Consider the following 13,701-nt stretch of genomic DNA (forward strand, 5'->3'; position numbering starts at 1 on the left):
AACTGAGATGAGGAGGAATTTCTTCTCTCAGAGGATTGTAAATCTGTGGAATTCACTGCCTCAGAAAGCTGTGGAAACTGGCCCATTGAATAAATTTAAGACAGAGATAGTCAGTTTCTTAACCGATAAGGGGATAAGGGGTTATGGGGAGCGGGCAGGGATGTGGACCTGAGTCCATGATCGGATCAGCCATGATCGTATTAAATGGCGGAGCAGGCTCGAGGGGCCGTATGGCATACTCCTGCTCCTGTTTCTTATGTTCTTATCTTCTTACATAGAAACATAGAAAATAGGTGCAGGAGTAGGCCATTCAGCCCTTCGAGCCTGCACCACCATTCAATATGATCATGGCTGATCATGCAACTTCAGTACCCCATTCGTACTTTCTTTCCATACACTTTGATCCCTTTAGCTGTAAGGGCCACATCTAACTCCCTCTTGAATATATCTAACGAACTGGCCTCAACAACTTTCTGTGGTAGATAATTCCACAGGTTCACAATTCTCTGAATGAAGAAGTTTCTCCTCTTCTCGGTCCTAAACAGCTTACCCCTTATCCTTAGACTGTGACCCCTGGTTCTGGACTTCCCCAACATCGGGAACATTCTTCCTGCATCTAACCTGTCCAATCCCGTCTGAATTTTATATGTTTCTATGAGATCCCCTCTCATTCTTCTAAATTCCAGTGAATATAAGCCTTGTCGATCCAGTCTTTCTTCATATGTCAGTCCTGCCATCCCATGAATCAGACTGGTGAACCTTCGCTGCACTCCCTCAATAGCAAGAATGTCCTTGCTCAGATTAGGAGACCAAAATTGCACACAATATTCAAGGTGTGGCCTCACTAAGGCCCTGTACAACTGCAGGATGACCTCCCTGCTCCTATACTCAAATCCTCTCGCTGTGAAGGCCAACATACCATTTGCCTTCTTCACTGCCTGCTGTATCTACATGCCAACTTTCAATGACTGATGTACCATGACACCAAGGTCTCGTTGCACCTCCCCTTTTCCTAATCTGTCACCATTCAGATAATATTATGCCTTCCTGTTTTTACCACCAAAGTGGATAACCTCACATTTATCTACATTATACTGCATCTGCCATGCATTTTCCCAGTCACCTAACTTGTCCAAGTCACCCTGCAGCCTCTTAGCATCCTCCTCACAGCTCACACTGCCACCCAGTTTAGTGTCATCTGCAAACTTGGAGATATTACACTCAATTCCTTCGTCTAAATCATTAATATATATTGTAAATAGCTGGGGTCCCAGCACTGAACCTTGCGGTACCCTCCTAGTCACTGTCTGCCATTTTGAAAAGAACCTGTTTATTCCTACTCTTTGCTTCCTGTCTGCCAACCAGTTGTTTATCCACGTCAATACATTATCCCCAATACCATGTGCTTTAATTTTGCACACTAATCTATTGTGTGGAATCTTGTCAAAAGCCTTTTGAAAGTCCAAATACACCACATCCACTGGTTCTCCCTTGTCCACTCTACCAGTTACATCCTCAAAAAATTCTAGAAGAATTTTAGAATTGGATTTATGAAAGGGTTTCCTCTCAGGCAAGCATATCCTTCCTTGGGTAAGGAGACCAAAACTGTACGTGGTACTCCAGATGTCGTCTTACCGAAGCCCGGTATAATTGCAGCAAGACTTCCTTACTCTGATACTCCATCTCTCTTGCAATAAACGGGTGTGTCTATTTGCATCACCAGATTTTGATTGGTCCCCTTGGAGGACAAGACACAACCAGCAGTTTATCCAAAATGTGTGATTAGATCCTGCCTGCCTGCCTGCCTACGTAATCAAGTACTTTGCAACGTGTAATTTGAGCCATCCATTCTGACTGCCAGGCTCTAGACTGAACAGACAGGTCTCTCCCTCACGGGTTAGGTTCCCTTCCTCCACCCCCAAAACCCAAGTTTCTGCCCCCACCGAACCGGTTCCTAACCTTCCTCCACCCCACCAATTTCTGATCTTTTCCCTCCCCTGCAAGTTCCTGACACCGCCCCCCTCTCTCCCGAGTTCCTGACCTTCTCCCCCTGTCCAGGTTTTTGACCTTCTTCCTCTGCCCAAGTTCCTGACCTTCCCACCTACCTCCAGGGTTCCTGATTTTCTCCTTCCCCTCCCCCAACCCCCCCACCAAGTTCCAGAAGGCCGCAAAGGTGTTGGTGCAAATAATCACAGCGGCAATAAAGATTAACATACCAATTGCCTTCCTAATTGCTTGCTGTACCTGCATGTTAACTTTCTGTGATTTTTATACAAGGACCACCGAATCCCTCTGAATACCAAAGGCTGAGAGGTCGGGAGGCCACAGGGGTCGGTGAGTTCGGGAGGCCACAGAGGTTGGTGAGGTGAGTTAGTAAGTAGCTCTCTTTTCTCTATTTCTTTTTAAGTAGATTTTAAACTAGATAAGGCTTCCTAGAGGGATGGCAGTGCAGCTCAGTTCTGTGGAGTGCACGTCCTGCGGCATGTGGGAAGTCCTGGATGCTTCGCGCAGCCTAGACAACCATGTATGCAGGAGGTGTCTCCAGCTTCAACTGCATGAGCACCGCGTTTTGGAGCTGGAGCAACGGGTGGAGTTAATAAGATGCATTGCGAGGCTGAGAACTACTATGTGGATAGCACGTTTCAGGAGGTGGTCACGATTGTATATGTAGGCACTCTGTTCATGACTCCACGAGGAAGGGTAAGGTACTTAAACTGTGAAGACTGTAGTCCTTTAATGCAGCTCCTAGAGTGAGGACACCAAGAGGTGAGCTCCCTTTTTTACTGGGTTACCTGCAGTGTGCAGGTGACCCTTAGGTCTCCAGCAGCAGCAGCCTCTGGTGTACAGATAAGGTGTATACAGGGAGAAGATACATTCAGTGTTACAGTACATCATAACATTGTAGGCATGCATACATAACAATATTCCCCCCTAAACATTTTTCAAGTCCTTATTGCCATGACCTGGGGAGATAGAAACATAGAAAATAGGTGCAAGAGTAGGCCATTCAGCCCTTCTAGCCTGCACCGCCATTCAATGAGTTCATGGCTGAACATGCACTTCAGTACCCCCTTCCTGCTTTCTCGCCATACCCCTTGATCCCCGAGTAGTAAGGACTTCATCTAACTCCCTTTTGAATATATTTAGTGAATTGGCCTCAACTACTTCCTGTGGTGGAGAATTCCACAGGTTCACCACTCTCTGGGTGAAGAAGTTTCTCCTCATCTCGGTCCTAAATGGCTTACCCCTTATCCTTAGACTGTGACCCCTGGTTCTGGACTTCCCCAACATTGGGAACATTCTTCCTGCATCTAACCTATCTAAACCCGTCAGAATTTTAAATGTTTCTATGAGGTCCCCTCTCATTCTTCTGAACTCCAGTGAATAAAAGCCCAGTTGATCCAGTCTTTCTTGATAGGTCAGTCCCACCATCCCGGGAATCAGTCTGGTGAATCTTCGCTGCACTCCCTCAATAGCAAGAATGTCCTTCCTCAAGTTAGGAGACCAAAACTGTACACAATACTCCAGGTGTGGCCTCACCAAGGCCCTGTACAACTGTAGCAACACCTCCCTGCCCCTGTACTCAAATCCCCTCGCTATGAAGGCCAACATGCCATTTGCTTTCTTAACCGCCTGCTGTACCTGCATGCCAACCTTCAATGACTGATGTACCATGACACCCAGGTCTCGTTGCACCTCCCCTTTTCCTAATCTGTCACCATTCAGATAATAGTCTGTCTCTCTGTTTTTACCACCAAAGTGGATAACCTCACATTTATCCACATTATACTTCATCTGCCATGCATTTGCCCACTCACCTAACCTATCCAAGTCACTCTGCAGCCTCATAGCATCCTCCTCGCAGCTCACACTGCCACCCAACTTAGTGTCATCCGCAAATTTGGAGATACTACATTTAATCCCCTTGTCTAAATCATTAATGTACAATGTAAACAGCTGGGGCCCCAGCACAGAACCTTGCGGTACCCCACTAGTCACTGCCTGCCATTCTGAAAAGTAACCATTTACTCCTACTCTTTGCTTCCTGTCTGACAACCAGTTCTCAATCCACGTCAGCACACTACCCCCAATCCCATGTGCTTTAACTTTGCACATTAATCTCTTGTGTGGGACCTTGTCGAAAGCCTTTTGAAAGTCCAAATATACCACATCAACTGGTTCTCCCTTGTCCACTTTACTGGAAACATCCTCAAAAAATTCCAGAAGGTTTGTCAAGCATGATGTCCCTTTCACAAATCCATGCTGACTTGGACCTATCATGTCACCATTTTCCAAATGCACTGCTATGACATCCTTAATAATTGATTCCATCATTTTACCCACTACTGAGGTCAGGCTGACCGGTCTGTAATTCCCTGTTTTCTCTCTCCCTCCTTTTTTAAAAAGTGGGGTTACATTGGCTACCCTCCACTCGATAGGAACTGATCCAGAGTCAATGGAATGTTGGAAAATGACTGTCAATGCATCCACTATTTCCAAGGCCACCTCCTTAAGTACTCTGGGATGCAGTCCATCAGGCCCTGGGGATTTATCGGCCTTCAATCCCATCAATTTCCCCAACACAATTTCCCGACTAATAAGGATTTCCCTCAGTTCCTCCTCCTTACTAGACCCTCTGACCCCTTTTATATCCGGAAGGTTGTTGGTGTCCTCCTTAGTGAATACCGAACAAAGTACTTGTTCAATTGGTCTGCCATTTCTTTGTTCCCAGTTATGACTTCCACTGATTCTGACTGCAGGGGACCTACGTTTGTCTTTACTAACCTTTTTCTCTTTACATACCTGTAGAAACTTTTGCAATCCGCCTTAATGTTCCCTGCAAGCTTCTTCTCGTACTCCATTTTCCCTGCCCTAATCAAACCCTTTGTCCTCCTCTGCTGAGTTCTTAATTTCTCCCAGTCCCCGGGTTCACTGCTATTTCTGGCCAATTTGTATGCCACTTCCTTGGCTTTAATACTATCCCTGATTTCCCTTGATAGCCACGGTTGAGCCACCTTCCCTTTTTTATTTTTACGCCAGACAGGAATGTACAATTGTTGTAGTTCATCCATGCGGTCTCTAAATGTCTGCCATTGCCCATCCACAGTCAACCCCTTAAGTATCATTCGCCGATCTATCCTAGCCAATTCACGCCTCATACCTTCAAAGTTACCCTTCTTTAAGTTCTGGATCATGGTCTCTGAATTAACTGTTTCATTCTCCATCCTAATGCAGAATTCCACCATATTATGGTCACTCTTCCCCAAGGGGCCTCGCACAATGAGACTGCTAATTAATCCTCTCTCATTACACAACACCCAGTCTAAGATGGCCTCCCCCCTAGTTGGTTCCTCGACATATTGGTCTAGAAAACCATCCCTTATGCACTCCAGGAAATCCTCCTCCACCGTATTGCTTCCAGTTTGGCTCGCCCAATCTATGTGCATATTAAAGTCACCCATTATAACTGCTGCACCTTTATTGCATGCACCCCTAATTTCCTGTTTGATACCCTCCCCAACATCACTACTACTGTTTGGAGGTCTGTACACAACTCCCACTAACGTTTTTTGCCCTTTGGTATTCTGCAGCTCTATCCATATAGATTCCACATCATCCAAGCTAATGTCCTTCCTAACTATTGCATTAATCTCCTCTTTAACCAGCAATGCTACCCCACCTCCTTTTCCTTTTATTCTATCCTTCCTGAATGTTGAATACCCCTGGATGTTGAGTTCCCAGCCCTGCTCATCCTGGAGCCACGTCTCCGTAATCCCAATCACATCATATTTGTTAACATCTATTTGCACAGTTAATTCATCCACCTTATTGCGGATACTCCTTGCATTAAGACACAAAGCCTTCAGGCTTGTTTTTTTAACACCCTTTGTCCTTTTAGAATTTTGCTGTACAGTGGCCCTTTTTGTTCTTTGCCTTGGGTTTCTCTGCCCTCCACTTTTCCTCATCTCCTTTCTGTCTTTTGTTTTTGCCTCCTTTTTGTCTCCCTCTGTCTCCCTGCATTGGTTCCCATCCCCCTGCCATATTAGTTTAATTCCTCCCCAACAGCACTAGCAAACACTCCCCCTAGGACATTGGTTCCGGTCCTGCCCAGGTGCAGACCGTCCGGTTTGTACTGGTCCCACCTCCCCCAGAACCAGTTCCAATGCCCCAGGAATTTGAATCCCTCCCTGCTGCACCACTGCTCAAGCCACGTATTCATCTGCGCTATCCTGCGATTCCTACTCTGACTAGCACGTGGCACTGGTAGCAATCCCGAGATTACTACTTTTGAGGTCCTACTTTTTAATTTAGCTCCTAGCTCCTTAAATTCATTTCGTAGGACCTCATCCCTTTTTTTACCTATGTCGTTGGTATCAATGTGCACCACGACAACTGGCTGTTCTCCCTCCCTTTTCAGAATGTCCTGCACCCGCTCTGAGACATCCTTGACCCTTGCACCAGGGAGGCAACATACCATCCTGGAGTCTCGGTTGCGGCAGAAGAAACGCCTATCTATTCCCCTCACCATTGAATCCCCTATCACTATCGCTCTCCCACTCTTTTTCCTGCCCTTCTGTGCAACAGAGCCAGCCACGGTGCTATGAACTTGGCTGCTGCTGCCCTCCCCTGATGAGTCATCCCCCTGCTGATCAGTAGTGGGCTGTGGGAGGTTGTGGTAAGGGTTGTGTGGGCACCAGGAGTGATCTCTGTGCTTGAGGCTGGCCTCATACATTTCCCCCACTTCGCGCATAGACTATGTGGGTGTCACTGTTGTGGGATCCCTAAGGGGAGTAGCCAGTGCAGTGGGTAGGGTACATACTCTGTAGAGTGGGTAAGTGGTGGTGTGTGGTGGTGGGCAGGGCCACAGGACTGTGTGGGCTCCTTGTCCTCCATTGGTGATGAAAGTCTGGTCATCCCAGGGTCCACCAGGAAAGCTGGAGGGTACTGGCCTCTCGCTCCTGGTGTTGGCCCTGGTGGCCAGGGGGTGTAGGGCCGGTCTGGGGCTGGTTGCCAGTGGCGGTGGCTGTGCTGCCTATTGACCGCTGTCCCTGCAGTGGGTCTGCTCCCACTGGGTGTGTGTGAGCCCTTCCTGGGGCATTACATTTGTCCCAAAAGTCCAGGCTACATGCTCAGATCGCCAGCTGGACCTGGAGGTCTCCCATGGGGGGATTCCTCTGGCATTTACATTGTCCCTGTAGAATCTGGTGTCCTTTAACAGTCCACTTCCTACATACATGACATATTGGCTCTGATCATCCATCGTCGAATCGACACTGTAATCTCTCTTTACATTGTTACTTACAGCATTTACATCGCTTCCTTGTATCTCGGTCTCTGCATACATGGTTACATTTGTCAGTTTAAAATTTCTATCACCATCATTAAACATTACAAACTTGTTCTTAACATCACTTACACAAGCATTCATTACAGTTTTTTCATCAGTTACTCCGGCATCTCAATTCAATGTTACATTAGCATACCTGCATTCGCTAACTGCACTTTTAACTTAAAAGTCCTTGTCATCTTTAGTGTGAACCTGTTCCTTTAATTTCTTTGGGTTACCGGTCTCCTTTAAGGCAGCCTTCCAATCTGGTTCGTCGCTCGGTGCCATGTGTCGCTCCTCCAACGCTGCACCTCATGGTCTAGTCGCGGCCATTTTGATTTTAGTTTCTTCGCCTCGTGGTGCGGCCGCCATCTTCTCGCTCTCCTCCAGATAGGCGATGGTGATCTTTTCTTCCTCAGGTTCAGCCATAGATGCCGGGAATCCACTTTTTTCACCGTTCTTCTTTCCTTGGAGTCCTGCCACGGCCCGTGAGGTCTGGTCGTTCGGTTTTGGTGATGTCGCCACGGTGTTGTGGAGTCGTCGCCGTGCAGTCGAGCTGGACGGTAGGATTTCTTGGTGCTGCAATGGAACCAAGTTCGGGACTGCGTGGGATGTCGATTGCTGGAGCCCGGAGGCTGTCGTTGCTTCAACTGACTTGGAACTGCTTCATCCAACTTCTTCCCAGCAGCGTTGGACCATCGGCGGCAACAATCCACAGGGGGAGTTTGTTCATCATGCCGCCCTGGGAGACCTGGACGTCCACGCTGCCAACGACTGGGATTTTGCCTTTGGTGTAGATGAGAAGCTTCGCCTGGACAGGAGACAGTTTTGATTGTTTGGCGAGATTGATCCAAAGTTTTTCAAAAGTCGTCTGTCTCATCAAAGAATGATTCACCCCTGTGTCGATCTCCATCGAAACTGGAATTCCGTTGATGTCTACTTCCATCTTCCACAGGGAACTCTCGGTGGAGCAGGTATAAATTCCATACTCTTCTTCCAGGGGTTGAGCAGCTTCGTCTTCATCTGTGTCAGAGCCCAAGTGATCAGCCAACTCTTCAGCGACGCAGTGAGTAAAGCTTTTTCTGCACATTCTCTGAAGGTGACCTTTTGCGTTACAGCCTTTGCAGGTATAGTCTTTGTAGCGGCACTGGTGGGCTCTGTGGTTTCCTCCACAGCACCAGCACGGGGCTAGCCGGTTGGTCCCATGTGGCGGACTCAGGGTTGCAGGACTCGGGGCAGCGTTTCTGCCTTTAAAAGTCGCCATTCGGTTCACTGCGCTCATTGGTTTAGAGCCCTGGGTGTGGGTCATCATTTGCTTGGAGTCGCCGACCGAAATCATGTCGGCCTGACTCATTTTAATTCATTCTGCAGGGTAACTGTGATGTCCACACAGAGCAGTTTGTGGAGTAGGCCCTCGTGGCTGATTCGGATAACAAATATGTCCCTTAGTGCTTCGGTAAGGTGGTCGCCAAAATCACATGGTGCAGCCAATCTTCTTAAATCTACAGCATACTTAGCAATTTCTTGGCTTTTGGGTCGCCGGTGAGTGTAAAACCGGTGTCTGGCTGTGAGGATGCTTTCTTTGGGTCTTCGTTACTCTTGTATTTAGGTTACAAGTTCGCCATAGCTCTTGGTTGTTGTCTTCGGTGGGGCTAGCAAGTCCCTGACGAGGCCATGGATAGTGGGCCCACAACTACTAAGCAGGATGGCCCTGTGCTTGTTCGCCAGTGTGGCCAGTGTGTCCCCATCCAGGTCGTTGGCTATGAAGACATGTTCTAACCTTTCCACGAAGGCGTCCCAATCTTCCCCATCAGTGAATTGTTGGAAGTTGCTGAGATTCGACAAGTTGTGCATGTAGTTCGTGACCTCGTTGCCAGTTATTGTATATGTAGGCACTCTGTTCATGACTCCATGAGGCAGGGGTATGCTACTTAAACTGTGAAGACTGTAGTCCTTTATTGCAGCTCCTAGAGTGAGGACACCAAGAGTTGAGCTCCCTTTTATACTGGGTTACCTCTAGTGTGCAGGTGACCCTTAGGTCTCCAGCAGCAGCACCCTCTGGTGTACAGGTAAGGTGTATACAGGGTGAAGGTACATTCAGTGTTACAGTACTTCATAACATTGTAGGCATGCATATATAACAGTCACTCCGCAGCTAAAGGCGTGCAAGTAGAGGAGAAGAGGGTGACCACCAGATGTAGCAAGTGTGCTAGGCAGGGAGCGCAGGAGTCCCCCCATGAGTCCATCTCGTTTTCAAACCAATATTCACTTCTGAGTATTGGTAAGGACACTGGTGCCTCTGGGGAGTGCCAGCAGAGCCAATTCCAAGGCACCACGGGTGGCTCAGCTGCACAGGGGGAGGGACAAAGAACAAAAGAGCCCTCGTGATAGGGGATTCTATAGTTAGGGGAACAGACAGGCGTTTCTGTGGCCATAGTCATGACTCCCGAATGGTTTTGTGCCTCCCTAGTGCCAGAGTCAAGGATGTCACAGAGCGGACACAGGGCATCCTTGTGGTGGGGGAGGGGGGGGGCGGGATGAACACGTGGCTGGAAAGTTGGTGTAGGAGGGAGGCCTTTAAATTCTTGAGGCATTGGGACCGCTTCTGGGGGAGATGGGACCTGTACAAACCAGACGGGTTGCACCTCAACAGCGCCGGAACCAATATCCTCGCAGAGAGTTTTGCTCGTGCTGTTGGGAAGAGTTTAAACTAGCTTGGCAGGGGGATGGGAACCGGAGAACGAATTCAAAAGGGAAGGAAGTAAAGCTGAAATTAGATAGCAGAATCTAGAAAGCGAATCTGTAAGACAGAGGAAACATGGTTTAGTATGTAGTAAGCAAGGAGGTCTTCCTGTGCTGAATGGTGTATGCTTTAATGCAAGGAGTACAGTGAATAAGGCGGATGAGCTAAAAGCACAGGTAGACACTTGGGAGTATGACATTATAGCCATTACAGAAACATGGCTGAAAGAGGGGCAGGTTTGGCAGATCAATATTCCTGGCTACAGGATTTTTGAAAAGATAGAGAGGGAGGGTAAAAAGGGGGATGGGGTTGCGGTATTGATTAAAGAAAATATTACAGCGGTGAGGAGGGATATGTTAGAGGGATCATCAAATGAGGCCATATGGGTCAAATTGAAAAATAAAAAAGGAGTGATCACACTGCTGGGCATGTATTATAGACCCCCAAACATTGGGAGGGCCAAATATGTAGGCAAATTGCTTTGAAGTCCAAAAACCACAGGGTAGTGATAGTAGGGGATTTTAACTATCCAAATATTGATTGGGACAAATTTAGTGTGAAAGTTATAGAGGGTGTGGAATTCTTGAAATGCATTCAAGAGAACTTTTTTAGTCAGTATGCAGCAAGCCCAACATGAGAGAGGGCAGTCTTGGATTTAGTTTTGGGGAATGAAGCCGGGCAGGTTGAAGGGGTATTAATGGGAGAGCACTTGGGTGCTAGTCACCAGAATTCAGTCAGATTCAAGTTGGTTATGGATAAGGACAAGAATAGGCCTGGAATAAAAGTTCCGAATTGGGGAAAAGCTAATTTTGCTAAGTTAAGGAGTGATTTGGCCATAGTGGACTGGAAACAGCTATTGTGGGTAAATCAGTGTCGGAACAGTGGGAGGCATTCTAGGAGGAGATCCGGAATGCTCAGGCCAAACATGTGCCCTTAAAGAAAAGGCTGGGAAAAATAATTCTAGAGCCCCCAGGATGTCTAGGGACTTACAGGGGAGGATTAAGAAAAAAAGGGACGCTTATGTCATATATCAACGGCTAAATACTATAGAATCTTTAGAGGAATATAGAAAGTTAAGAGGCAAAATTAAAAAGGATATTAGGAATGCTAAGAGAGAGCATGAGAAATTCTTGGCCAGTAAAAATAAGGAAAACCCTAAGATGTTCGATAAATATATTAAGAGTAAGAGGGTAACTAATGAAAGGGTAGGGCCTATTAAAGACCATGAGGGTAATCTTTGTGTGGAGGCAGAAGATGTTGGGAGGGTTCTTAACGAATACTTTGCATCTGTTTTCACACGGGAAAGGGGCAATGCAGATACTGCTAGCGAGGAAGAGTGTGATATTCTGGATGAAATAAATATAGTGAGAGAGGAAGTATTAAGGGGGTTAGCAGCTTTGAAAGTAGATAAGTCCCCAGGCCCAGATGAAATGCATCCCAGGCTGTTGAGCAAAGTAAAAGAGGAAATAGCAGAGGCCTTGACCATTATTTTCCAGTCCTCTTTGGATCTGGGCATGGTGCCGGAGGATTGGAGGATTGCTAATGCTTGTTTAAGAAAGGAGAAAGGGATAGGCCGAGTAATTACAGGCCTGTCAGCCTAACCTCAGTTGTGGAAAAAATCCTGAAAGACAGGATAAATCTACATTTGGAAAGGCAAGAATTAATTAGGGATAGTCAGCACAGATTTGTTAAGGGAAGATCGTGTCTGATTAACCTGATTGAATTTTTTGAGGAAGTAATCAAGAGGGTCGATGAGGGTAGTGCATACGATGTAGTATATATGGACTTTAGCAAAGCTTTTGATAAGGTCCCACATGGTAGATTGGTCATCAAGGTTAAAGCCCATGAAATACAGGGCGAAGTATCAAGTAGGACCCAAAATTGGCTTGGAGGTAGGAAGCAAAGGGTGGTTTCCAGTGTGGTTCCGCAGGGCTCAGTACTGGGACCCTTGCTTTTTGTTGTATATATCAACGATTTAGATTTGAATATAGGGAGTATGATTAAGAAGTTTGCAGATGACACTAAAATTGGCTGTGTGGTTAATAATGAAGAGGAAAGTCATGGGCTGCAGGAGGATATCAATCTACTGGTCAGGTGGGCAGAGCAGTGACAAATGGAATTTAATTCAGAGAAGTGTGAGGTGATGCATTTCGGGAGGGCTAATAAGGAAAGGGTGTACACATTAAGCAGCAGGTCATTTAATAGTGTCGATCAACAAAGGAGCCTTGGAGTGCAGGCCAGGTGAATAAGGTGGTTAAGAAGGCATACGGAATACTTGCCTTTATTGGCTGAGGCATAGAATATAAGAGCAGGAGGGTTATGCTTAAATTGTATAATACTTTGGTTCGGCCACAGCTGGAGTATTGCGTGAAGTTCTGGTTGCCGTATTATAGGAAGGACGTGATTGCAGTAGAGAGGATGCAGAGGAGATTTACTAGGATGCTGCCTGGAATGGAGAATCTTAGTTATGAGGACAGATTGGATAGGATGGGTTTGTTCTCATTGGAACAGAGAAGATTGAGCGGAGACCTCATTGAGGTGTACAAAATATTGAGGGGTCTGGACATAGTGGATAGTAAGGGTCTATTTCCATTGGTGGAGGGGTCTATTAAGAGGGGGCATAGTTTTAAGGTGGTTGGTGGAAGGTTTAGAGGGGATTTGAGGGGGAGCTTCTTTACGTAGAGCGTTGTGGGATCTGGAACTCGCTGCCTGGAAGAGTGATGGATGCAAAAGCCCTCACCACTTTTAAGAGATGGTTGGATGGGCACTTAAAGTGCAACAGCCTGCAGGGTTACGGATCTAGAGCTGGTAATTGGATGACCTTTGGTTGGACGGATCAGATATAATGGTAAGTGCTGCAGGGAATAGAATAGGGCCAGAGTGATCTGGACTAGTTTCGATCGCCTATATGGGTCAGAGAGGAATTTTCCCAGACTTTTTCTCCTTAACATGGCCTGGGCTTTTATCTGGTTTTTGTCTCTCCCAGGAGATCACATGGCTCCAGTGGAGGTGGACTGTAGAATGTTTTAGTATAAGAGGTGACGCAGTTGTGGTGAGGCGGATTGGTTGGGCTGGGTGCTCTTTGCCTTTCCGCCATTGTTCATCGGTTTATATGTAACATTTAGGGCTGCTGACCAAGGGCCATGTGACTCTTGTCGGCCGGCGCAGACATGATGGGCCGAAATGTCCTCTTTCTGCGCTGTAAATTTCTATGTTTCTATGTTTCTATGTTTCTCACCCTTGAAAAAATATTCTGCTTTTCCATTCTTCCTACTAAAGTGGATTATTTCACATTTCTCCACATTATACTCCATCTGCCACCTTCTTACCCAATCACTTAACCAGTCTATATCGCTTTCCAGCCTCTTTGCATCCTCCTCACAGCTTACTTTCCCACCTAACTTTGTATCTTCAGCCAACTTGGATATATTACTCATCTATGTCATCGACACAGATTATAAATAACTGAGGCCCAAATACTGATGCTTACACTCTGCCATCCCGAAAATGACCCGCTTATTCCTACTCTCTGTTTACTATCCACTAAGCAATCCTCAATCCATTTAGCCGATGTATTTCACCAATTAAAACTTTTGTCTAGGTGTGCAAATCACATAATAACCAATTCAGT

This window comes from Pristiophorus japonicus, chromosome 2 (genome assembly GCF_044704955.1).
Source record: "Pristiophorus japonicus isolate sPriJap1 chromosome 2, sPriJap1.hap1, whole genome shotgun sequence".
In the NCBI taxonomy this organism is placed as follows: domain Eukaryota; kingdom Metazoa; phylum Chordata; class Chondrichthyes; family Pristiophoridae; genus Pristiophorus; species Pristiophorus japonicus.